Genomic DNA, 27,955 nt, shown 5'->3' with positions numbered 1-27,955 from the left:
CATACATAACACAGAAATTATTTCTGTAATCTCCCAGGTATTGTTAGAAAAGTAAACTGATAAGCACACACACAAACACTGCTCAGCACAGGATCTGGGCTTTGAAGTGAAGGGGAAATGCATTCAACCTCTGCTGTGTTCATTTCTATTACATGTTATCATATTGATCCATGTGATCTCACATAAATTTAGAGTTCTGAGAGTTCTCTTACATGAGGATATACTGAAATTTTTTTTGGTTATTTACATTTGAGAGTTATAGTCACAGTTCGTACTTATTTTTGCCTAAATTGTTGCTGAAGGTTAATTATTTTCTGGAAGCCTTGAGAGGTGGTAACACAGCCCGTTGCTCGGTGTACTTGGTGTGTGTGAATAGCAGCACCTGCTCTGGGCAAGTCTATATATAATCTGCAATTTCATGTTGCCATTTGTGGAAAGATGTTGAATATTCTTGTCTGTCTTTTTACTTGACTCACAGCCAGTCCTGGTCAAATGAAAAAGTACTCGACAGTACTTTTGCTGGTCATACTTCTACTTTTGCTCATTGGAAATACTTAACTGAGTGCCAGCTGAGTCCAGACTTTATGGAAAAGCTCTTGCTTAAAGCAACTTTGTTAGAAGCTTGTTGGAAGAGGACTATTAATTTTTTATCATTTTTTGAAAAATCTTTGGTCATTTTAATACATTATGACTCAGCAACCAGGCAACAATTCAGTTAAAGTGGAGTAATCCAGCACACAGTTGAAATGTGCTGGCTGAAGGGAGTCAAGGAATTTATGTCAAATAATCTGAGCTGAAAGAAAATTAGGATCAGCTCCCAAATGACTCTGCTACTCCAAATTTACCATAAAATAGTCATGATGGCAATTTTCACCAGTTGTATTTATCTAAAAGCAGGACAAAGCTTATGCTTGATTTCACCAGATGTCTGCCTTGCCCAGTGTCCTGTTTCTGGCAGTAGCCAAAGTGAATGACTGGGAGAAAAGTGCTCAACAGAGCAACAACATTGTTATATCTCCCTAAATGTTTTCTCAGCTTCCAGCACTCTTCAGTGAAAGAATTTCATGGCAAAAGGGTAGTGACATTGTACTCAGTAGCCCCAGGAGATTTCTCTTCCATGAGCTTGTCCCAGTTTCCCTCGAGCCCAGGTACTTTTTCAGCAACTTTATCTTCTGCAGTAAAGGCTTGCAAAATCAAAACCCATGTGAACTTTGTGTATGCCTGAAGTTCCTTAACTCTATTTTTTTTTATGTTCAATTGAAATCTGCTCTACACCACGAATGACCTTGTCCCTTCCTCTCTGACAGGTTTAGCAGCCGTTCCTAACTTTGCCCATCCCTGTCGTGCTTTCCTGAACCATTTCCAGACCTTCTATATAATTTCTGAAATAGTACTGGAGTGAGAGGGGATCAGAGTTGCACGCATTATATGATTCTGTCATGTAATTTTTCATTTTAACCTCCAGACCCAATTTCTGAGTGGGTTTGTTTAACTTGGCAGCCCTCATTCTGCACATGATCTTTGGGCTGTTTTCTTGTATGTCTTTCTTCATTTTTCTGCTTTTCTCCAATTGCCATTTTAATGTGGCCTCAATGTAGCTCTTCAGTCAGCCCTCATTTTCACTGCAAACTAAAGACAAGCAAATAAGATGTTTACATATTTTTCATTTCTGAGATTGACTCAAAGACCCTGTGTACTGCAGTGTAGCACATCCAGAAGACTGAGTTAGAAGTTAATAACCCTGGATTCCATGCTTTTAGTGGAATGTAGTCATATAGATGTAGTCTTACATCTATATAACACTTAGGCTGGACACACTGTTATTTCTCATATGTATCAGAAAAGGTTTTCCTGAATGCACTTATTTTTATGAGCACCTAGAAATCCATTTTTAGGTGTATCCTGAAGTTGAAGTTTATTCCACCCATGGAATAAAGCATAATTTTTATTATTTCATTTTTTTTTTTACTCCTTTGTACCTTTATATTTGCTAAGCTTTGGGGAGATTTTTGCATTCTGTTATGCTGTCCTCCTGTAGCTTCTGCCCTGAATTAAGGAATTAGGAAGCTGTTGTGTTCTTTCCAGGCAAGTGGGATTCTATGACCCACCTCTGCTACAGGGATTTAAAGATGTGTTCTTCAGCTCAGAGCACATTCTTTAAAGAAAAATCAAAATCCTAGTGTTTTATTAATGACATCCTCCTACTTTGCCTGGGTAGGCTGGTCTTTTAAAGCATTAGATTAGCACTCAGCAGCTTATTTTCTGGAGAATGAACTCACTTCAAGTTTCTCAGAAATAGTCATTTGTCAATGATTTGGATTTAATTTCTGACTATTTGCATATTAGCTTTTCTGACTCAAGTGAAAGTAGGAAGCACTGCTTGTCATACCTAAAAGCGTAATCTCAAGGAAAATCTCCCACTGGAATTCCAGAACAAAGGATTTCTAGAAAAGATAGCTATGCCCTGGAGTGACTGAGTGCTTATCTACTGCCAGCTCCCCCCAAATTATAAATCAACATGAGTCTAGAATAGACTCTTCTACACTTGACATCTAATTTAACTCTTCCTGGCATTTCCATTGCAGAATGTCAGGCTTCATTTCCATTGTCTAATTAGAGTTATTGAAGACCAAAACTACTTCTCTGTCCAAGCTGCTGTGTGAAAATCTTACTCTGAACATGTTGGTACAGGGACTGCACATCTGAGCTTCCTGTGGAGTCACCTGCAGACATCTGGAGACAGGATTTTGGATATGTGCATACACTAGACATTTTCTTTACCTCATACAATGCTGTAAACACTGCATTTGCAGCTTTGTAATGCTGAAAATTCAGCATTTGAATTGAGTAAGGTTGACTGTAAGAACACTGAAATAAGGATTCCAATACTTAGAGAGGCAAACCAGAAAGAGAACATCACTGATGATATTCCTCTCTTCATGCACTTTGTTAGCTAAGGTCTCATTTTTGGGGAAAGCAGGTCCTTTCTTTCGGGAAGCATCTTTTGTCTTGCAGGGTGAGAGCAATTGCTGTTATAGCCCAGATAAAATGTGCCATTTAACATGCTCCTTGAAGACAACAAATCTTAGCCCTACCTTTACACAATGATTACAACTCCAGAAAGGCAGCTTTGCCCTTGAATTGATGCAGATGGCAGAAGTCAGCTCAGTTGCTCAGAGTTTGGTTTTGGTTTTCTTTTTGTTTGCCAAGGTAAAAGTCAGACAAGCAATATCTAAATTCTTTCCATGTGAATTGCTGTGATCTTGATTAAAGTCTCAGCTTTGGAAAGGGAGGTCAGTAGGGAATACTCTCATTTGAAAATAGTTCTGTTTCAGCCCTTTCCCAGGCCTGTCAGAGAATGCTTAGTACCTTGTCACTTGGTCCCATTGCTTCCTGAAATGCTTACAGCCTACAGTGTTTCACCACAAAGGGCCAAATCTTAAATTAACTGAGAGTTAATTAGACCTCGTGCACATCCCCCTTGAATTTGGAACACTTCTTAGCGGGGTTTGCTTGCAGTGGGTGTATCAGCTCTGATGAGTTCTGGTTGTATTGCAGCAGAGAAAGTGAACTTGAAGGTCAACCATGCCCTTGCTTAAGGGATCTAGTTACATCTGTTGTACATGTTGCCTCTAGTCCTTACCTTGTGTGATACCCAGCTTACTTTCTCCACAAAATTTCAGCATCTGTCCAGCTGTTCAGGATGCCCATGTGCTGAGGGGTAACTCACTGCATCTGCCTTGGGCATCTGTCCCCACTGGCTGGGGATGCCCAGCTGAACTTTTAGTTCATTCAATTAGTTCATTTAGTTCCTTTGCACTGTCATTGGCCAAACTTTTGGGTACTTGTTCTGATGGCAGCAAATGAAGAGAAGCAGCATTCCTTCGTTCAGCAGCAGTGTGTGAGTGAATGCTGGTTGCACCCTGACAACTGTGGGTCAAAGTCTGTGCGTTCATGGATGTGCTTTTAATATTTTTACTTTTTTCCTTCACTGATACAAATTACCCAGTTAAGAAGTTAAGGTTACTCGTGTGATTCATGCCTTCAGGCCCAAGGTTGGGTTGCTGGTCAGTTTACTTTGCACATATCTGTGTGACAAAGAGTCCCTCGTGATTAAAGAATCAAAAATCTGGGTCCTGCAAATGTGATTTTATAAATTATCTGATTTGTAAGTGATCTTCATGGATGGGCTTTAACACTTTCTTTAAAAATATAGAATGGAGTCTCTCCTGAAACAGAGCATTTGCTTTCCAGTTCTGATTTGGGAATGATTTCACTTCCTCTATTCAGAATATATTCTTGACTTGAAAGCTGAAATACAGAGGCTGACAACTGCTGACCCACAAAGGGAAATTAGGCAAAAGATGCTTAATGATTCAATTGCTTTGTTTTAGAGTAATAATTAATAAAGTTTTGACAAATGCACAAGGTTATATTCAAGGATATTTCCCTTTTACGTTGAGGTTTTGATAAGCATTGCTCCTGTGAGGAGACATTTGTATTGGTCTCCTCCACTTATTCTTTTCTGTTTCAGCATCCCTTGAAGCAATAGGTTACAGTATACATATTTATTTTACTTTTTCTTACCGTATCTGACATGAATATTGACTTAATTCAGCAATTTGTAAGATTTTGGAGCACAGAAATCCACTGAATCAATCACTTTATATGCATATGGCAGCATCAAGCCTGTAAAAATAAAATGCAAACTTCTGGAATCTGACTGATTCAAATCAATTTCTGGGGAGAGTCAGTTTTTCTTCTCTGGAAACAATCTCTCAACATTTTGAACACTTCTACTTGAAACTAAAAATCAAAGAAAAGGTCATCTTAAAATCTCTGTGTATGAAATCAGTTTAGTTTGGTCTAACATGATTTTATGATAGTAGTCCATTCAGATGGAGCATTCTGAATTGGGCTGGAATGATCCAACTTTCATATGCATCAGGAGCTGCCTCAGTGGTCACGTCTCAGTTTCTTACTGATTTTGGTGTGAAGCTGGTTAGCCATGTGCTGATGGGCCTCTGTGAAAAAATTAGCAAACAACCCCCCAAAAAACACCACAAACTCCTGAAAAACGTGGCTTCCCTGCTGCAGTGCTTGGCTCTCACTGCTGCACTGATGCAGTTGTCACGGTGGCTCAAGCCATGGGACATTGAGTGCAACATGAAATAGAGAAGTTCAGATGCCCTGTGGGTCCAGCCTTGTGCTGGAACAGTGGAGTCACCTCTGACCTGTCCTTTGATGCTTTCATCAAACAGGTAGTAAAACTTAAATGTTTCTAAAGCACTTTACATAGTGGTGCATGGCATGATTTATCAGAGAGGTAAGTTCTGTATTAAGCTCCCCTTCACAAGTCCCAGATTCTGCTGCTTTCAGCACAGGCACGAGAAAGGTGTCAGGTGGAGCAGCAGAGCTGGATAAAGCAGTGGCAAGAAACACAAGACTGAACAATTGGCTGGGGAAATGACTCCAGTGCTCTTTGTGGACCAAGAAAAGTAAAAAGATTGTATATGATAGAATCAGCAGAACAGACCACAAAACTCTTCCATAAAAATAAAATAATGGAATATTTCTTTTCATATTTTAGCAATCTTTGAAAATTAATTATCCCATTACAAAGGAGACAATGAAAAAATAATTAGTATGATAAAATACCTCCCAAAAAATAAAAATTTGCTAATTAAAATATTTGCCTTGTATTTAATAGTGCATTATGTTTCTTTTCCTTGTCCAGACCACTGGCTTCTTTGTACTAAAAGATGCTAATTTCTGCAGCTTTTCAGAACATTTACTAAAGCAAAATAATTAGCTTGCTTCTAAATGTCAAAGTTTTCTTGCACTTTCAGCATCTAGGTAACTTACTGACATTACAGCCCTGAGAGAGAATTAAACCTATGGGAAGACAATTGATAAAACAAGGGATATTCAAAAGAGCAAACTATGCATCCACAAGAAAAAAAAAGTATTTGAAAAAAGGCCAGTGCATAAATTTAGGCAGTGCTTCCTTGCACTCATGCTACATAGTCAATCAGTTTGCTAAGTAATTTCTGTCATATTGTACTAAAAGAAATTTCTTCAGAACTTCATTTGTAACATCTGCTTGTTGTAAGAATCACCTGCATTTCTTTTCATATTTGAATTTTGATTCTAAGGGCAAATATTTTATTGGAAATGAGGAAGGAAGAAAAAAATTGACAAGTTTTCCTTTGAAGCTGCATTATTTCATCCAAGACTTTGGTTGTTTTGCCTTATTATAGAGGTTTTTTGGTTCAAGACATGGGTTTTAAGGTGGGGTTTCTGGCAGGTCTTTTGTTTTGTTTTTGTTTTGGTTTTTTTAGTGTAATTTAGAATTTAATGGAGAATATGTTATCAGACACCTTGGAAGGAGATAACTTTTTCAGTGAATATGATGCTTTTAGAAGAAAAAAAGAACAACTATATCATGAGTAGTGTGAGACTTCCCTGTATGTTGCCTATTTTCCTGCTAAAATCTCCAATTCTTTTTAGGAAGAATGATTTCTACTAGGCAGTAAAGGTTTTTCAGTCTTTTTGTCTCTCCAGACCAATTTCCATAGCTGCTGCTGGGTGGGATGCTGACTTTTATAAGAGAAACTCTTGTCCCTGGAGTGTGATACTTCAGAGCAATGAAGAGTCACCAAATTGTTACTTTGGAAATATGTGGCCTAAAGATGGTCTCAGTTCATTTACTACTAGAAGCAAAAGCTTAAGACAGAATGTGACATTTTGCATGTTATTGATCTCACATCCCAAGGCACAACTGACTGTATTCCATAAATGGATCCATTCTTTTCAAGAACACTTTTACAGTTGCAAACCAAGGTTCAAAGAAAGGTGGTTCATAAATATTTAACTGATATTGCATTTTAGGGAAGCAATGCCTAAGTGGCAGCAACGGTATCTTCATGGCACATATTTGACCTGCAATAGCTGATAAACACACACATTGCTCTGGAATTGCTGTTCAGCAGAGAACAATTTGATTAAAGGATAATTTAATCAGGTGTTAGAAAGGGAGGTTGGGGGTCATTCACCCCTAACTCATTGCTGCCCCACTGTTTTCTGGTCCCAGTCAGCAGTCATGAGCTGTCCTGTTCACCCTGTGTATCACAACAGTTTGGATGGAGTTTCAGGCATCAGCTCCAGCAAATGTGTTTTCTATCCAAGAACGCCTGTAAGGCACTCTGGGCAGGGGAGAGGGTTTTACCTCTCTGCTGATTTACTACTCTTTTACAGGTGCAAGGTGATTCTAGCAAAAAGTCATTTGTGTATTTGAGGAGTCTGATCACTATTTTATTTAAGGAAGCTGATGACTGTCCCCCTCAGAAAGGGGAGTTACAAGAGTGAGTTCAGGCAAGGAGAGGCCAAATCTTTCTGAGATTCTGTTAAACCTAGAAAGGCAGCACCAAAGCAGTGTGGCTCTGAATGCTCCAGAGTTTGAAGGTTTGCCCAAGGAGGGCCTCTGGAGCTGTTTTCTGTGGTAAACTCTTACAAATGACTTTCCTAAGGCAGACACCTGAGCAGTCCTCCTCCCTTGGGCATTTCCTTAGGCAAACAGGGGTCACTGAGGGATGAAGACCACGCTGCTACCTTGCAGTTGCCAACTAGGAGAGACAGAGCTCCCTTCCCTCCCTGCCATGGAGTTGTTTCATTTTCTTCTGTGTGTCTCTTATCAATCCTTTCAACCACGTTGTCTGATTTGAGTTGTTTATTTGTGTTTCATTGTAGACTCAAAACAAGGGTTCTTTGAAGAAGCTGAATAATGGGGCATTCCTTACCTGAGGAATGAAGGGATTCCACAGCCTCTGTCAGTCCTCCTGCAAATCTCTGCTCACACCAGAAGGGTAAGATGATGAACTTGGCTCTTTGGCAATAAGTTTATGTGACATTCTATCATCTAATTTTTCTTGTCCTATTAGGATTTAGCTCCCCTGTGGTGTAGGTAGGGATCCAAAAGAGTGGGATGTAAGAGCTCCTCAGCTGAGTGTTTTTACCTTACTGGACCTTTAAAAAAGTTCTGGGAAGAGGGAGATGAATACCAGGGTTGTTATCTGACTCCCTGAAATTCTGCTCCAGGTAACGATTTCCTGTACTTGCATTTTTTGGAGAGATGAGAGAAAAGGATTTTAGTTATATCCTTCCCTGAGAGGGTCTGCCTATGAATCAGCAGAGTAAGGAAGAGCTGGGGAGCGAATTTGTACGTCAGAGCTCACATCTGCAGGTGTTTAAATTTACAATCCTGATTTAAGGTTTCTTCAGGATTTTTTTTGTTTTAAGGTCTAAAGTGTGCTAATAATAGGATAAAGTACATATAAATGTAGGTTGTCATTTGTCAAATGTCTCTTTTTCTAGTTTCTTCATCTTTCAGTATTAATAAGTTATCAGAGTTACTGACCAAATATATTTTGATTTCTGGCTCTTTTTGAACAATATTAAGGCATCTGAGAAAGAAGTACAGGCTAAAAAAGCCTTATTCCCAGAAGAAGCAGGGCGTGCTTTTCTATTTTTTTTTTTCTTTTTTTCCCCTTTTGTTTGTTAGTTTTTGTTTGGAGTCTTTTGTTTGTTTGGGTTTTTGTGGGTGTCTGTTTTTGTTTGGCTGGTTGGATGGTGGGTTTTGTGGTTTATGGTTGGTTGGTTGGTTGGGGGGTTTGTTTGTTTGTTTTGGGGGGGTTGGGTTTTTTGAAAAGTGAATTCTCTGTTTGGGACAAACAAGAAGGAGCAAGTGTTCACCAGTTCCACATTAGCACATGCATTTTGAAGGGGTGCTGTGTATTTTGCAAGTGAACAAGTTTGAACACCATCTTCAGTACAGAGTTTACAGTGGTTTATAATTCATCCTTTTCACACAGAACAGGGGGTCGATGCAGCAAGGTAGGGAGATGATCCCAAATCTAGACAACTGCAGGAGTCAGGATACTTGTTTTCCCTGGGCAAAACTGGATCTATTTAGAGCTGTGGTGCACCCAGAAATAAGTACATAATATTTCGCATTTCTTTTCTCTGAGCATCAATGCAAACTCCTTCTCTTGATGCAGTGTATCTGTGGCAAGAGTCTTATTTCAGTAAATAGGTTGAGGTACCTGCTGGGGGTCTACTCTTTTGGGACTCTGTTCATGTTTAAAACAAGGACTATCCTCTACCTGTGTGTAGAATAACTGTGGAGTTAGAGAAAGACTAAAGCTGCAGTAGAAATGTTAATTTTCTTCCTAGTAAGTAATGCTGCTTTGGAAAAGGAAGCACCCATATAAGAGAATCCAAATACTTTCTGAAGAATTCTATTGTTGCAAACCCACTGAATATGACCCTCAAAGCCCCAAAACCTTTGCTGTGTGTTGGAGCAGATGCAGGTCTGTTCCGGGGTGGTTGATAAGGGCTCTGATGGGTTTTTTCAGCTTACTGTATTTTGAATGAGTTGTTGGGAAGCCCTAGGCTAAAGCAGGGTGCAGATTTCATTGAATGGAATAAAAAATTCTTTATTTCAGGAAGATAATTTAATAATGTGGCAGCATGTATTCAATTATTTAGATTTAAAGCATCTGATTAGTAAAGTCTTTAGAAATCTTGATTACAAGCATCAACAATCATTCTGCGTATAAGTATCTTGACTATTTAAACTTCTCTCATCTCAGACTATTTAATATTGTTTTTCTAACTATGCTACAGTTCAATGAGTCCTGTGAGCACTCTCCCTTAGTGCTCTAATTGCCTGGCTTCTGCAGATACCGTATCAGCCCATCAGTATTAATGCAGCAGAAAGCAAGTACACTTGTGTCTCTACAAAGCCAATTTAAAATATTTCTAGAATATACTTTTGAATTCCTTTTTTTTCATCTTATTTTAGATAACACTTTGATTTAAATAAAACTGCCTGTGGGGTATTGTAGATTGATCAAAAAGTGCTGTATTGTTCTATTAGTTTAAATTCTTGGTCCTGCAATAAATCATTTGCCTACTTCATTTGCATTTTTCAAGTTCTTAATTTAGTTCCAGGATAGGATTGTCTCAAATGGAGGAGGCAGAGATGTGAGATGAAGTGTGGAGGAGCAACAGTTATTGAAGAGGTACATGTAGCAGAAAGGATTTGGACTGAAATATGTAATTAGAAGCTTTTTAAGAATGAAGCAAAAGATTTCAATTTCCCTCCAGTCTATATGAATAGACAGAAATTTTAAATGAGGGCTGCAGTGTGGGGTGGAGGGAAGATTACAGGACATGCTGTGTCAGGTGCATGTTTATTAGTAAGAATCTGACCTGCAATACTCAGATGAAAGCACCCTTTTCTCTGAGTGAGGATCTTCAGATAAATGCTAATCTTTAGCCTATGCTCTTGAAAGAACTCACAGGGAAGATTTCTTTCAGGGTTTTACTGCTCTTCATGTAGCTTTGCTTTTGAAATGGGGTATAAAATTTTTCTTTGGTTGTAATTATAGAAAGCAGTTCACTGCTTTTCTTCAGCAAAACAGAACAATGATGTTCTTTAAATAGGTCCATTTATTGAAGAACTATTATATTAAGCAAGCTGAAGATTTACCTTTTTCTTCTTCCCTCTAATACATACATAGAACTTTGCAATCCTATAATTATGGCTTCTCATTTTTGGCATACAAATTGTTGGCAAATGGTTTTTCATTTGTTCTTTTCTGCTGAAATGTAGAACCTGGAACATTGTCTTCTTCCCGTGCGTGTACAGCACGATTTGATTTCTGGGCATCTTTACTCCTCTTCTGACCTGTTGTATCTGTAAAATTGTGAACTAGTGAAATTTTTTCTCTTAGAGGTGGATGAAAGGAAATATTTCTTGAATTTGGCCCGTTAATTTTTGTCAACACATTTTTTTGAAGTTTTTTCTTTTTAAGTAGTGCAGAGTTGTTCCTGGGAGGATGTTTTCTGGATGTAGACCTCTAGCCTGTAGTCACAGAATCACAGAGTCATCAAGGTTGGAAGAGACCTTCAAGATCGAGTCCAACCATTAACCCAATGCCACCATAATCACCCTAAACCATATCCCCAAGTGCCACATCCAGATGCCATTTGAACACTTCCAGAGCTGGTGACTTCACCACCTCCCTGGGCAAACTATTCCAATGTCTGACCCCTCTCTGAGTGAAAACCTTTTTTTTCCAATATCTGTTCTGAACCTCCCCTGGAGAAGGAGTTATGCTCAAATGTACCTTCATGAATCTGGGTCAACTAATGTGTGGTTGACTGATTAGACTTGCAAATTGCTGCCAAAATCTTTAACCTAGAATTCAAAGAAACTGCACACCAAAAGAAACCAGCTGAGAGCCCAATATTTCTTCTTTGTGATGCCTTCAAAAACATTCAGCAGATGTCACGTGGCAGAGTCTACAGATGAAGTTTGGGGACTCTATTTGGCAAACAGATTCAAATGTGTTATTCATCAGCAAGAAACCACAGGTCTGCCTGTCTTGATGTTCAGAGAAATAAATATTTCAGTGAGGTTGGGAGGTGGAGGGCACTGCTTCACATCAGAGTAGCAGTGCTCTGGCAATAGCAGGTAGCTACGAGGGCTCAAATTTCTGCAATATGAACTGTCAAAATTATTCAGTTTTGATGAGAATGAGGAGCCCAACAGACACTCCCAAATTCATGACAAGGCAAGTTTTATGAATGTGAGCAGACAAGGACTAATTTTAACCTTGGAAGGACAAATATACAGAAAGCAATTGTATCAATTGTTATTAGATTATTATGCTAGAAGGGCCTCTGTCCTGTTGCATGAATAGAAAAGAATTCATAATTTATAATATAATTTGGCAATTTATAGCTAGCAGCCTATAACTTTGAAAGTGACTGCTGTCTTTGTGTGATGGCTCATCAGTTTTGACTATGAAATGTGAGATTCCAGAGGTCTGAATTTTTTAAAGCATGTGAAACAACCAAAATTAAGTCCCTGATAGCTGTATTGCTGGAAAACATAAATTTATCTCTGATATTAAAATGTCCTAAGGAAGACATAGTTCATTTATTCTACCATTCCCCACAAATATAATAGCTAAATATTAGATATTTTCAATGTGCAAACTACTGTGGAGCTGAAAAACATAGAATGCATTTTAGAAAATGATGAGAAATGTTTATTTTGCTGCATGTCATAGGTCAATTTAGATAGTCTTAGTTCTTAGTGAAGACACATTGATTTTCATGTTTGTCCTATTAGTTAGAATGGTATATACATGATACCAAATGTGAAGAGCAGCCGAGGTTCATATATCACAGTCCCAATGCCAACAAAGACCTTTTTAACACTCAGAAATAATGGAAACAGAATGAAATAAAGGCCAATATTCAAATACCGAGTTAATTGAGAAACACAAAAAGGATCGCTTTTCCTCTGGTTTTTAATATTTCTTTATTGAAGATGTGCCTGGGTGCAATCGCTTTGATAGTTTGAGTAGCTTGGATCTGTTACAATTCTGTTGTCTGTAAATCATGTATTAGACACAATAATATTTTTTTCACTCCTCCTCTGGGCCCAGCAAACAAAACAACTTAAACTTACTGTGTTTTAGGCGTATTCTTCTGCAGCTGCTCACACAGCCAGACGTGCTGGGATGTCTGTCCTGTGAGCCCAATGAGCTGAAGCCCTTCTTGCCTTCCAGCTCAATCTATTTCAGCAAGAAATACTTGCAGACTTTGGACAAGAGAAAGAGCACGAGGTTGGGATATTTTAGGTAGGCTTTCTGACAGAACTAGAAAGATCCAGGAAATTTTTTTGACCAAGATATTACCTTGTGGCCTAATAGGGATAAGAGGAACTGCTGGTTTTCAGCATCTTCATCATCTGTGAACATATATACTTTAACTTTTGATAAAAATTCATGGAAAAAGCAAGTATTTAAGGGCAAATATAAAATTTTGTCAATAGATCCTTTGAAATATAAAGCGTATTCTGTTATTTTATTTGCCCATTTTGTGTGTGTGTATGCATTTATGTGTGTATATATATATACACTAAAAATACTGACACATACATACATATGATTTATGTGTGGTTCTGCTTTTCAAAACTCTTGCTGATTATCTCCATTTGCTTTTATGCATCTTGTTCTTCTCTGTTGTAGCTCCAAGAGGTGTGGGAATGAGCCATTTCCCAGACAGGCCATGCCATGAGTGTGCAATGGGGAGCAGGCGCCTCACTGCACCTCACACGGTGAGAGCTGCTTTACTCTCAGAAAAACTAAGGCAGGAAAATTCCTTCTTTCCAAGAGGGCAACGTTCTTACACAGCAGTTTCAAAGGACAGACAGAGAAATGAAGAGGCTGTTTGTAGTGATTAGAAGGAACAGACAGTGGCTTTTTTCTGGAATTCCCTGCCTGCACTGGTGTAGAGGAGCGGGCGGGCAGGTGCCGTGTGGGCGCTGTGATTTACAGGAACAAAGCAGTTGTCCCTGGTGAAACAACATCAGAGATCTGCGAGCCTGGTCCCTGTTCTCTTGGTGCCTGTAGTTTGTTAATAGTCCTTGGATTGTGTAGTCAGTCGCTTTATTTCATTTTATTTTTGTGGAAGGCAAGAGTTTTCTGAACATGGTAGACTGTGGCTTATGTAAGTGTGCTGTAGGGTCAGGATTGGGTGTAGGGGTAGTAAAGTAAAAATTAAAGGTTGACTGCTGGCAAGAGTCTGCATTGCCATTAGGCTCTGATTCTTTTCTGCTTTTGTATGTGCTGTCGTGCTCTGGGAGTTTGGGGTTATTTTAAGTCAGGTCACAGTTAGCAAGAGGAGGAGCTGCGGAGTTTGGCTGCCTGAAAACATGTTTAAGTTTCCGAGAAGGATGCAAAAGTCCAGCATGGTTTGACAGGGTGTTGTGTGGAGCGGGAGCCCCTGTTTAATGGGGTTTGCTCTGATCCAGGGGATTAGTGGTGGGTGAAGCAGAGGCTGCTGAGGCTGATGACCTGCCAGAGTGCCACTGCTGGGCAAGGAGCTGTGGTTTGGCACTGCTGGATTCCCACACCTTACTCCTGACTGATGAGTATCAGTGGGGTCCTGAGCATGTGTTCTTTGAGCAACAGGGGTGTAGATGTTAAGGTTGAGGCCAGCTTGGAGCTAGACCTCACCATTGTCAACATCTGCAACAATTTGCCATTTCTAGAAGGGGTACTGATGCAGTGCAGCATCAGCTCTGATGTATTGCTGCTCTGCCCATAGAGCACACATCTTCTGTGCTCATGTAGGATTTACCTGGAGTTCCCACATGCAGTTATACTTTGAGTTTAGTAAAACTGTAGACAGTACTTGCTGGCATTTTCTTAATTCAGACAGAGATGGCTTCTTTCTACTCTTGGTTTTACCAAGCTTACATTAATGTCCTTGTATACTCAACTTAACTTTTGGATCTACAGCAATCTCATCTGGGAATCATCTAATTCTAGTCCTTTTTTTTTTTTACTCTGCTTTTTTGAAGGGTTACTGTTTTCCAATCTGCTGCCAGAGCCCTTCTTGCTACAGACTGCAGACACATTAGACTCCTGGTATTCCATACTTTTGTTTGGTTTTGTATTGCTGTGGCAATTTGTTTCCTATTTTGGCTTTGTAAGGTGTAGAGTTTGGAGAAGTACAGCACTTGTGATCTGAACTTTTATAGTGGGAACATGAGGTCTGCTTTTAGATTCTCATTCCTCTGTACTTTTCATGAAAAGGCAGCAAACTTGGGAAATGTTCATCTTGGGTTGGGAGTAGAAAAAGTAGTGAAATGCTTTGAGTGGGCTGTTTGTGGGGAACTAGGCACTCTAGAATGAAATGAACTGAGAGGACATGAGCAATTCATAAGAAAAATTGATCTGTCCAGCCAGAGAAAATTGACACTAAAACTTAAAACTTAACCCAAACAAAATCCATCAATTTTTTTCTTTATTTTTCCTCTGGAATTTCAGTGCTTGTGAAGACTAGAGAACACTGGAATTGATTGATTGGGCAGTTCAGTGTTGTACAGGGAGTGTTTTCTTATGATGTTCCCATCTCAAATGCAGTAAAGTCTTCTAAGTATATAGACTAGCAAAAACATAAGCTAGTGCTAAGAAAAACTGAGCCTAGTCTGAATCCCCCCGAAATAGGGGTGTTTTTCAGAAGTGGCAAACTAATGCAGGCAGGTATGGAATGACAAATCAATCCCAACATATAAATGCTCCTTAAGTGAGCAGTAAAATACATGTTTACACTTCAGAGAAAAAAATTCATAAAGAAAAAGTTATCTTTAAAGAAACATAAGCTTTTTAAAATGGAGAAGGTATTTTAAGCATTTCTTTTTAAAATTGTTATCAATTCTAAATATGTACTGGATAAAATAAAAAACTCAATTTACATGGAAAAAGTGGCCTGGAAGACCTTGTCCAGAAATGCACCATTTTCTCCTTTAACAGAAAGAAGTCATTTATCTCTTTTCAGAAAACAGACTCCAATTATAGATTTTGTACATGTTACACTCAATATGCAGAAATGTGATCAGATCAAATGCCTACACACAGGGCACACCACTTCAGAATTACTTTGGAACAACAGCTTGCAATCTCTATGTAAATTCGTATGTGTGTCTCTATCTTGTTCCTCCAGTGTTTGGTGTAGCATGAAAAGCTGCATATATCGTCTCTTTTGAGGGGAAATGACTGATGCAATTTTAATAAAGGTTACTAACAGAGTGTTGTGAATCAGGTTCTATGAAACAGTAAGAGCTAGGTGGCAGACAATTTTACCCTGCAACACTGCAAATTCTTCCAGTAGAGGAAAACCTGCCCATGGAATGTGACCTCTTCTTTGTAGTAGTTCAGAAGGCATTAAAATGCTTCTGACTCAAAAGCTGAAGATTAGTTTATTCTAAATTATTTCAAATACCAAGTGAAAGAAATTACTCTAAAACATACCTGCCACATTTTGAAGGCCACTCTTGAAAATTGTACTTTCATTTTGTTCCTGTTCCTCTGGCCTGGATATGGCCCAAGGGTCACAATCCTTGTGGGGGTTCAGTTAAAAATGTGCTGATCTGAATTTGGGCACTGAGTTTACTTTGGAGAGAGGTAGGGGTGGCTGCTGAGAGAGTTAAGGAAGGTCTGCCATGAAATGTGACATGATATGTCCCAGTCCCCCCGTCAGATCAGATTAACTTTAACACAGAAGTTGGTATGTGCAAAGTGATGCCTTTGACCTTTTGACATCACATTACTTAAATATGTGAATTTTCATCTGGGGTACATAGCAAAACTCCACTGGGTTAGATGGACTCAAATTTTCAGTTACCAGGAAAAGAGGAAAATTTTCCAACATGGCAATAAAAACTGGGTAGGACATGGAAATGACATGGGAACACTACTAATGGAACAGAAGTGGATAAAGAGAGAATAGTGATGGACTGCAGTGTTTCTTTCATTAGTATGTTTTGAAGATGCTCTAGAACTATTATTTTACAGGTTCCCTGATGGTTGTGCTCTAATGACTGGGCTCAGCCACAGGTGTTTGTTCCCTGCTGCAGGTGCAGCTCAGGGCACAGTCTCTGTTCTGTGTCACTGAAGGTGCAGTCGACAGCGAAGCAAAACGTCACTGCAGTGATAGAAGGGAGGATGATCTGCGTGATTTGGGGAACAGTAACAGAAGTTCCTTTGACATTTGTTTTCACTCTAGAAATTCTGCAGGGAGGAGAAGAAATGTTAGTTGGGTTTTTTACCTCCTTGGGATTTAGAGCAGTATTTGCAGGCCGTAGGTTTGAGAAGGTGACTGCATAGATACCACATTTATATTGCAGAAAAAAACAAAATTACATTTCCTGTTTATACTGTGGTCATTGTGATTTGCATGTCTTGCGAGCAGCATTTGTTCAGAACTTGCACTGGTAGGGCTGTTAGACATTGGCTATTTTTAGCCAAAGGCTGAGTGCTGCTCAGCTGGAAGTCTGGTGCCACTGTGGAAGCTGTAGTGGTGTTTTGGTAAATGCCATTGCACTCACTCTACAGTTGTTACCTGGCTGGTTGGTTTGTAACTACACCCAGTATCTCCATATTCAACTGCAATTATTTCTGTGACTATCACAGTGCCACCCACAACCCTGATTAAAATGAGGTTCTAGTCTTACAGAGTAGAAAGTAGATTTGTCTACATCCATCAATTTAAACTGAGATCTTTGCATGCTACTGTGTCAGTCCCATAGATTGTGAAGGCCTAAATTACCAAACAGTTTAATTTGTTGTTGAGATATGTCTTTATTCAACTGCATAGATACTTGAGAGAAATGCAGAGGTCCTAATTAATGTAATATGCTGTATATTCTCAGTAATTAGATTTATAATCTCCTGCCTTGTCTTGCGTTCTCTGGGTTTTTTGGTGGGCTTGACAAGAGGCTTTGTATTTATTTTAATGGTAGCTATTTTCTTAATCCACTGTAAACTGAAATGTGCTCCACTCCAGCTTTCTTTCTGAATCATCAATTTATGTTTTCATTTTCATCCGGTTTTGACCATTTATGCAGTGCTTTGGGAATTCAGAACTGTAGCTGAGGAAAAGTGTAATGTAAGGGTAAAACAAATCAGTGTTGCCACTTGATGCTTTTTTTTGTTCTTGTTTGAGTCTCTGATACCTCAGCTCTGAGTCTGCTGCTAGTAGTGGGAAGTGCCATAATCAATGAGAAATCAGGTCTCTGAAGCATTCAGGTAGGAATGTATCATAAACAAGAGCTATCACTTGAAGCAACTTGCTGTGTAGAGCTTTGCTGTTCAGATGTACCCAAGAGAGAAAAAGAAAATCTGGTCTGTGGCTGTTGAGAATTGTTCCTTTTAGTGATTGCAGGTAATTCTAAGCACTGCATTGGTGAGCAACCATCCTGATTCTTCTGGGCTTGAGCATCCTTTGTCAGCCCCTTCATGATCATCTCTGGGGCTGTCAAAAGGCCAAACATTATCTAAAGCGTTCACTACTTTTGTTTCCCTCATTCTCTCCCTTTCCCCGCCTTTTCTCTATGTGGATGGCAAGTGAAGAAAAAGAAGCAATGTGTTTTCTTCTACAAACATCACTGCAGACTGGAGAGCAAATAGGAACCTCTTCAGGGAGCTAGCTGCTAAATGATAAACTTCCAGGAGGAGCTATTTTGGTGTGAGAGTGCTTCATAAATAAGCGATATCATTGTGCTCTTTATGCTAGAGAAGCATTTGTGTATTCATCTTTGTATCCCATTGCAAAGCTCTGGAATGTCTGCAGTAATACCTGCTCAGTGTTGGGCATGGCTGAGCTGTGAGAGAACCATCTTTAGTGGTCTCAGTGGCAGCAGGAATTCTCAGCAGAAGTGAACTGCTTACGGTGTAAATCGCAATCAGCTGCAAAAACTTCTCTTTGGAAAGATAATAAAAATCAATAATGGACCTGCTAATGTACAAAGGACAGCAAGAGGCAGACATTTAATTTAGTTAAAAAGTAATTGGAAAGGAAAGAGCCAGACTAAATAACCTGTGTAATGAAAGAGTTTAAAGGGACTTCCAACTGGAATGTGCAGCTTTTATGTGTGGGAAGTAGGGAAAATATATGTATGTGTACTGAGCTAAATTTAAAGTTTTTCTGGCACTGCCATAGACTCCAGCAAAGGAATTTCTGCTTTTGACAGTGATGCGAATATTAAAGCAATTTAAAGATTAATATGTTATATAGAAAAATCAATGAGTCCCTTAAATGCTCTAAAGCCTGAAAGGAAATGGAAAGCTCACATAGAAGAAAAAGAAGGCAAAGACTGGGCGGTGAATAAGACACTTGCTGTGAATTGATAGAGGAAGAGGAAAAACTGGCAAACAGATTGTGACTTTCTCAAATGTCATTTTTCTTAAGCATATTTCTCATTCTTCTAAATAGCTCAGTGTGAGGCAGTTTTGGACTCACATGCACCCATGCTTGCAAATAGGAATGAGTAAGAGTCTGGCTCACATCCCCTCCCACAGTAGCCATGCCACGAGTCTGGGTTGTGAGGAATCAGTGAAGCAGTGCACCAGTTTGCACCAGTTTGCACCAGTTTGCACCAGTTTGCACCAGTTTGCACCAGTTTGCACCAGTTTGCACCAGTCTCCAAAAGCACGGGCAGGACTTACCCTGCCCTGCCCGCTGCCAGTCTTGGGAGCAGCTGCTGAGCATGTCCCGGGCTTTGGGTTGCAAATTTCCAGTTTAGAAGTGTTGGGTTGGATGGGCAGGGGTGTTTTGCATTTTGAGCAGCTGCCATTCATTCATTTGCAATTCTTTGATTAGATGTGTTAAATGAAAGTCATTCAGAGCTCTGCCAGATTTCCTTGCTGTGGGCTGACCTGAGACTCAGCTACTGAGGGCTCACAGCCTGTGCCCCAGAGTTCAGGGGTTTGGTGCCTGAGAGAGTGAGGATTTTTGCTAGAATATTTCTGAAAGGAGAAGAGTTTAGCAAAAACCTTTCCCAAGGAAGGTCTTTTAATTTTTCTGTTCTTTCAGTTTTCCTCCTTAGTACACGAAACAGATTTAAAAAAAATTTACAGTCTCGTACACAAAACAAAAAGATGAATAAATCTTAAAGCACCAAGTTATAAAGTGTGAAAACATATGAATGCAAAGCTTGACTGCTGCTCCACACCAACAGTGCTTTAGTAACTTGGTGGGAATGGGAGATTTCTCAGAAATATGACTATTTTATTGAACATTTTGCAAGATTTTTCTAATTTCTCCAAGGAATAGAGTAATGTTTTTGTTAGAGGGCGTCTCACAGCAGTAGCACTTTAATAAAATATTGGTCTTATATTTAATAAACCAAGTCTGAGTGAAAGGTTCTGATCATCCCAGGACCATTCCCGTGATTCTTTCTGCTCACTGATGAGATGGATGGAGTTTAGAAGTCGTGATGATTTGTTCCAGCTTGTCATATTTTGTGTCAGTTTCTCAGGTACTTCTTTTGAACCATCTACAGTGTTTTCTCACTCAATCTGTTCTCACTCAGTCCTCATGTTCTTCCTGCAATAATTACAAGCTGTTTGTGACAAATTGCTGTACAAAGTAGCAATTTTTTCATGTTTACCACCACCAGTTAGCTCACTGAAGTGACTGTTTGGTGTTTGGAGAGGAAAACAAAAAGTTGAATGAGTGTAGACAATACAAAACCTGGCTTTGCTGTGACAGCAGATGCTGCTGATGCATTTTAGTTTCCCTTAGAGTCACAGAATCATTGAGGTTGGAAAAGACCTCTAAGATCATCAAGTCCAACCGTTAACCCATCACTGCCAAGCCTACCACTAAACCGTGTCCCTAAGTGCCACATCTGCATGTTTTTGAGCACTTCCAGGGATAGTGATTCCAACACTTCCCTGGGCAGCCTGTTCCCAGTGCTTAACCACCCTTATGACCCTGGAATCTGAACCACTGATTTGCAGCCTCCCTCCATTGCCAGTGCTTTGCTCCTGCATCCAGGGCCTCTGCTTCTTCAGTGTGTGGACACACAAGTCTCCTGATGGGGTAGACCAGTCACTGGTCTCCCCTTACTGTGCTGATGCCTTTTTGCCTTAAAATTTAGGCTGTTTTTTCATATGAGTCCTGCTGCACATTGCTCTGAAACTGGTGCATGAACATCTCTATCTTCTGGTAGTCTTTCTCCTCAGGAGCAGGCTTGTTACCTGCCTTGAGTGAGGCTGCTCAGCAGTGCTCCTGCAGGTGCTCTCAGCCTCCCCTTCCTTCCCCGAGTTCCTCCAAATTGAAAGCCCTGGCTTCAAGCCAGAGTCTCTTGCTCCCAGTTGTCTGCAGACCTTCTGCTTCCCCACACCGAATGGTCTTGCAAGTGTGAGCCTCGACACAGCAGGCTGGGCTACTCCCACCCACCCCAGCTTTCACCAGGTCTCTCCTGTGACTGTGTAATCACTTTGCCCTGTGCTGAAGCAACTCTCTTGTCTCTAAGCACAACGCTGGGAAAGCTTCTGGCTTCCTCCAGCTGCAGCCACGTCTGGCTGTTCAGCTCTGCTCCCACCATGCCGGGCTGGCCTCTGCCAAGCAAACTCCTGCTCTGCTCTGCTCAGTCCCTCTCTGCCTGAGCTGCTGGCCCTGAATGCCCTTGAGCTGCTATCAAACACCTCAGCTTTAAAATGGAAGTGTGCAAACAGGAGAACTCTTAAAATGCTCTGGGAACCCGCTTTTTAATTGCCTTCTCTTCTGCAATATGGTCTTCTGCTCCAGAGCATGAGATTAGGGCTTGTATATGCAAATTCCTTCCATCCAACTAGATAAAAAATTTTAGAAACATTTTAGAGCTTTAAATCCCTGTTTTCAAGTTGTAATATTTAATTTGAATGAAACTATGTACCGTGATAGGCTCTTTTTTTTAATAAGCAAGTGACTGGGCTGTTCTGGGTTTCCTTGACAGGCTCTGGCTGTTCTCACCAGGTAGGTGCTGCAGACCCAGCTGGGTGCAGCTCTGGGATCTTCCTGGAATCCTAAATCTGAACCTCTTTTGGTGCCTGGGAGTTAACTAATCCCAGTTTGGAGTGTCCTACATGTTGCTTAGACCACTTCTTACTTCACTGTGTGCTTAAGAACAACAAGAAGCAAGGTCTGATTGCACAGTAATTATGAGCAGGAACTGCTCCCTGTGGTGCCTCCTCGGTTCCAGTGTCTGTACAGGCTCACCTGTCACAGTCATGCTGTGCAGGAAAGATGTCTGATCACAGACACCAATGGAAGCAGAAAGCACCCACCTTTCCAGAGCCAGAGACCTCTCTAGTAACACATTTGTGGCAGAGGCAGGCTGATGCCAGTCTGACTGGAACAGAAGTGGGAAGAGGCAGTGGAAGGAGCGCAGGAGCTCCTTGCAGTGCTAGAATTGGAAAGTAGAGACTGCAAGGATCATGGAGCATGAGGATAGGTATATGCAAGGATGAAGACAAAAGAGACCCTTATGGTGCAGAATGGTGAGCTGGGGAATGGGCAGGTGTTGGATTTGAGCTGGGAGAAGAAATAGAATTAATTGGATTGAGGGAACCGTGGAAAAAAACAGAAAAGCAGCAGCACTGGGTAATCAGTGAGAGCTGTTGCTCAGGGACATGAGCTGTTGCTTTGCTCAGTGAATTGAAGAGAGTAGGGAGAGATGCAGTGAGGAAAGTTGGGGTGCAAGGTGGAAGGGGAAAGCACTGAACAGATGCATCTCTTTTCCATAGGAAAGGATTGTGTAGGTGGGGAACGAAGTTGCTTGAATCTGACTTGGTGATTCTTGTGTTTTGTTGCCAATCTTTTAATTTTAGAAAGAGATGGGAGTTGGAGGAGAAATTTAACTTATAGGGTTCTTCTGGGTTTGGGTATTTCTTTCGTTGTTTTGTTTTAACACTAGGCTTGATAATTCTTGTTGGAATTCACATCACAGAATTATAGAATCTTAGAATCCCGGGGGACCTTAAGGATCATCTGGTCCAACCTTTCTTGGCAAAAGCACCACCTAGACAAGATGGCCCAGCAATTTGTCCAACCAAATCTTGTCCAACTTTTCCCTTAATTTGTCATTACTTTGGTAGGTTACTAGTACTTGGATTCTTAGCCCTAAAACATATTCTCTAAAACTTAGATCTGTTATTCACTGGGGTTCCAGTGTATGGATCTAAGCCAGCAATAATAAAGTTTATATACATTTGAGGACTTCAGAGTGAGTTACAGCTTTGTGTTGACAGCTGTCGTGACTGATATGACTCAGATATGAGAGAATAGTGGTATCAAAAATAGATTGGGTTTTGTACAAAAGTAAGATTTTTATATGGTTCAGTCTGATAGCCATTTTATAAAGAAGTTAAAATAAATGCAGAGCTATCCAAATGTGAATATGATTCTTAAAACTTACCTTGAAGTAGAGAAGAAGAAAGTTCATTTTTAGCAGTACTTTAGGTATTGTGTATTTTTATTATATTATAAATTAAAATTATGTAAAAACATCTACAACCTTGGACTTTATTGCCTTTTTATATACTGCACTAAATAAGCAGAATATTTTTATTAGAAATGCTTCGTTTAAAAGGAACCTAAAGGTGAGAGTAGAAGCTGGATATCTTCATTTTAATGGTAGTGGGGAGATTTTACTCCCTTTATAGTCACAGTGAGCAATTCATTTCTCAGAGTCAATAGTCCTGGGATAATTCAGTGTGAGCAAAGGGGCAGAAAATAATTCTTTGTATATCTTGGAAAAGTTCCTTTTTTTTTTTTAATCTTTATTTTTAAAGAAGTCATTTTTTAAAAACAATGGGAAATAATCCATATTGTGGGGGCTGCAGCATATTTATAAATGTAACTAACTGCTTTTGTTACCAGGGAACCTGTCTGAGTCAGCTAAGCTTAGCATTTCAGCAGCTTGTTCTTTCCTCTCATTCCTGTTGTTCTCCATCTGATTTTAGGCACCTAATGACCTAATGTACTTTATCAATGCAGGAATGGGTTGTCACACGTTTCTCTAAGTTTTGATAGGTGTACCAAATCTCTGCATCTCATGTATACTTCAGGATGGCAAGAGGAGGCAAATGTTCTGTGCTTTACTCCAGTGAGAACTATTTCTACCTAGTGCCAATATCTGCTCACAGATCGAGAGTATGGATCAAACACATTAGGAGTGTAAATGAAGCAAACAGGACCTTTGCAGAGCTTATCAGATTTTGAATATCTCTAATTTTAGATAACAACTTCCTTACTGCATCCTATTGCCAGTCTGAAACAGAGACATCTCTCTGGGGGGGTTTGGCTCAGTTCGACAGGAGCTGTAGCTCAGTGCTGATTATCTTCACTAATCATCTTCTCCAGAACACAAACATCCAGGACTTGTACAGAAGAATATTATCTGTTTCTTGCAACAGTGCAATCAGTATTAAATTTCTGCTGCTTTCCTTAGCAAATATGCTCCACAGGTGCCCTCAGTGACCAGACTGCAGAGCAGGGCTGGGGGTCCCTCCACTTTGCTGCTCTCTGTTCTCCTGGGTTTGGGTCCCTGAGAGGGCTCTCCAGCCTCACTGGCAGAGCAGGTCCAGCTTGTTCATCTCAACTTAGAGGCCAGTCTGTCGCTTTTACACAGACAACTGTGTCTCTGCTAACTGGTTTTCTTACCTGTGGCTTCGTCTGTAGTGACTGGGGTTTAACCCTCAGTGATTTGAAAGGCCAACATTGTGGGTTTTTTCTCCACAGAAAGTAGCTGAGTACAGTTACAGTAACTTTGTTTCCTCATATGAATGATTTTTTTTTCCTGTTTTATTGTAATGTACTTTTAGATTAAAAATACATTTTTGGTCAAACAGTTGGTATTCACATCTTTATTTTAGGTAAGCCCTTGACAAATGTCTTATGGCAGAAATGTCTTTTGTGTAAGATGAGATTTTTCTGGTTTTAAGAAACTACTGTAAATGTTTCAACTCTCTGATTAGCACACTGGAAACATGCACAAGCATGCCTCAACCATCCAGGGTTTAAGCATTTTCTGTCATCTTCTTTTTACCATTCTTATAAATTTCAACTCTGTAAATATGCTTAAAGTACAAGAGTAACTTCTAATAGATTGTAATCTCCGTGCAGGGTAGATGCATAAAAATCTTCTGGATACCCTGGGGCATGTTCCTTTGTGTTTGAGATTGGTTGAATCTTTTCTCATGTAAATTTTGGAACTCATACTTGAAGAAGGGAGATTGAAATATTTTCCAACACCCCACTGAAGATCAAGTGATGACTCATCTTCTCTAACTTTGCTTTATAATGCATTAGGCTATCAAATGCAAGTAAATATTCATCCTCATTATTATTGATTTGAAAACAGAGCAGTGTCTCCCAAGATTAAAGGTACCAGTTTTTCTGCAAATTCTTTCATAGTGTCAGAGCTTACACCACATAATTTTTGTGGTTTCGTTATATTTTTTTAAACCTCTGTAGTATGTCTCATAAGCCACAGTGGCTTATGCTCATTTTAAGTGTGTCATAGCAGAAAAAAAATTTAAAAATCTAGATAAGTTTTAGGCATTGGTGGACACTTAGAAAATATACCATTTTCAATCAAGTCCTTAATTGTTTTCAATTGAAAGAGAAACTAGATTACTGTTGGTGTCCATAGAAGTCTTTTTATCAAAGTTGTATCACTTCAGGGTGAATCTTGAAATACAACATTGTTTAATTTTCTTTTACAATCAGCAGAGTCATGGGAGTAACTGTAGATAATTCTCTAATGGTCTCTGATTTTTTCCATAGCAGTGTCTTTCTAATTGCCTATATTTACATGTTTCTTAGCACTACAATAGCTTCAAGAGCTTTGTTTTTAGACAGTTAGAATTACTTTCCTTCTACAGGAAAGCACACGGTTTTTGTTTGAGACCAGGTACACAGAGCCTGATCTGAAACACTAAGAAACCTAAACAGTCACCTGTAAATGTAGCTCAGCACCTTTCACTGCTCAGAACTTCATTCCTTTTGAAGAATAACTTTTCCTGTTGTCTTTACCATACACCTGCCAGTTCTGCATTCTTCAGGCAGCGGCCTCTGTGCTGAACTGCAGAAAATGTCTGCATGGCTCTTTGAGGAAGTCTTCCCTGTTGGATCTCTCCTACAGCTTTTATCCAGGCTTTCTCCAGAACTTAAAGGAATCTATCTCATTTTCCTTTCACTTTTGTCTCTCTCTGACATCCTCCTACAGTCATTTCAACTTAAGCTATGCAATTAACCCAGTACAGTAAATCTCCGTAGAGAATACAGTTTTATTCAACAACATTGTAAACCTGGAGGAGATTTCCAGAAAATTCTGGTAAGGCCTTCACCTAAAAACTTTATAAACTTGTCAAAAAGAATTTGTCCTGCTCCCTTGTTTTCAGGCCCCGTGCTTTGCTTTGCTATACTGAGATTTGTAACATGGGGCCCCCAGCTGACAAGCCACTGCTGTCAGCACAGCCAGCAGAGCCTTTCCAAAGCTTTCTCTTCCTCTCAGGTTATTTCCTCACTGAGCTTGCAAGTACAAAAGCGGTGATCTGGGCTAATTTCAGGTTTTGGAGATCAAAGTCCCCTTCCTTGATTATTTTAGGTATGCAATTCATATCAGTCTTTAACAATGCAGCAAGAGAGGCTTTTTGAATTTATTGCTTTTTGAACTTTTCGGTTGCTTTAAAAGACTGGGTTCCTTCAAGCCGAATTCTGTAGTGAAAATAACAAAGTTTAATTAACACTTTTTGTGCTGCTTTTTGTTGCTCTGCCAAGGTTTGATTGATTGATTCAACCTATTGAAACAAAATAAATGTTAGGTGGTCACCTGAAGGAGCAAATCAAATGACTGAGCTGAGTCCCTTCATCATTGGGCTGCCTTGGAGAGGTGCAGGAGGAGCCAGGAAATGTTTGTGTGCAAGGACTGCCCTGAGGGCTGGGTTGAGAACTCAGCTCAGGTCCTGATATTCAGCAGGTTCTCTCTGGGCTCAGGCTGAATATTTCTGGGGCCAATATAAAGGACTTTTAATGGGGACAGTGGCAAGAAAACTTTTAGGTCTAGATACCCAGTGGGACTGCAGGTTGCCCATTTCACACTGGTTGCTTCTTGCTCTGGTGCCCCGTCAGTGCATCTGGGCTGAGTTGCTGGTCCCTCCTGAGTCCACTTGCACAAGAGAGCCCCTTGCCATGGTGGCCAGCACCACACAGAAACACTGTGTTACATTGCCAGAGCACACACTGACCAGAAATCCCATAGTTACCACCATCAGTGTAAATGTAGCACTTGCTAAGTGATCTTGTCTGTGCTACCCCAGTTAAGCTCCACTAAACCTGAAAGCAATTATATGAATTAGCTCTGGACTGAAATGGCACGGGTTGAAAAACATGTCAGTACATTTGCCCCCTTCTTCATCTTACAAACAAATATTGCAATGCTTAAAACCTTGAAAATTTACATGGCATGGTATTAAAGTGTTAAGGTAGTTTGGAAATTTAGAGCACGGAGAAACAGGAAATATGTCCTATGTGCTGCCAGTATGACTCTGAATATAGCTGTCAGTCATGGGCAATTCTTTAATTTAATGTAGAAATTTCAGCTTGTAAAAAATATAACCTGCAGTAATGGCTTTGTTATTGGAAAATGTTTTTCTGAAATTGAAGGTTAGCCTTCAAAATTACAGTTCTGCAATGGTATGTGCACTATATTCTGCCCCATTGGTATTGGTCTCTGGTATTGGTGGCTTATGTCAATCATCCCAGCCATTGGCACATTCAGTAGGGCATGATGCACAGGGAAAGATGTTAAAAAGTAAATAATAAATACTCTTGTCTTCAAACTATGAGTCCTTTGCTGAAGTCTGGTGAGGAATGTGAGGTTTCTATACCCCAATACAGCAAACATTAGTACTTAGCAGGATGAGGTCCAAATCAGTGGTAAAAATGGTTCTGCTGGTAAAAGTTGATATCAAATGCGGTAAAAATGAATATGAATTGAACATCCTGGTGATTTATATGCAACTTACCCACCTGAGGCAAAAAGTATTTGTTCTTTACCATATGTTATTGTGATCCTTGTGCACCTCTGTAAAACATTATGTGTAATAGTGGAACTAAAAACTCAGCCACCTTTGCCTTGCCTTGCACTGCACTGAAGCTCCTCATAACCCTTCATCTTTATGCAGGGGAGGGAGACTTCTTAGTTACTGGAAGTGATTTAAACCCCAATGTGAACCCAGTAAGGGAGAAATAATTTCAAAGGATCAAGTATGTACGCATGTCTTGAATTAAACTGACCACAGTGTTGTACTGTGTGAAATTCATCAGTTTTGGTTACTCTTTGCCTTTAATTTTCTTACATCTGAGCTCGGCTTGTAAAAGAAATTCATTGGAATAATTTTCCTACCACATGTTCTCGATTTTCAATCGACAGCAACATCAGTGCAATTTGTCTTCAGTCCACGTTTCCTCATCAGAGTTGTTCTGCTGCTGATAGGTAAAATTAAGTTGTATCCAAACTCTTTTTAAACTGTTCATT

At 39.8% G+C, this 27,955-nt stretch overlaps 1 protein-coding gene across 2 annotated transcripts in view; it reads left to right on the top strand.

The window, feature by feature from the left end:
* GRIA3 (glutamate ionotropic receptor AMPA type subunit 3) overlaps positions 1-27,955 on the top strand; it is a 416,095-nt gene that overhangs the window by 119,965 nt on the left and 268,175 nt on the right. For both annotated transcript variants that reach the window (XM_017816396.1, XM_017816370.1), the window contains exon 3: positions 7,750-7,865. The gene's annotated coding sequence lies outside the window, so the exon portion shown is untranslated. The remainder of the gene's footprint in view (positions 1-7,749; positions 7,866-27,955) is intronic.

This window comes from Lepidothrix coronata, unplaced genomic scaffold (assembly GCF_001604755.1).
Source record: "Lepidothrix coronata isolate B3197 unplaced genomic scaffold, Lepidothrix_coronata-1.0 Scaffold2, whole genome shotgun sequence".
NCBI classification, from domain to species: Eukaryota; Metazoa; Chordata; class Aves; order Passeriformes; family Pipridae; genus Lepidothrix; species Lepidothrix coronata.
Note: the sequence above shows the minus strand (reverse complement) of the source record. Positions and strands in the feature narration are given on the sequence as shown.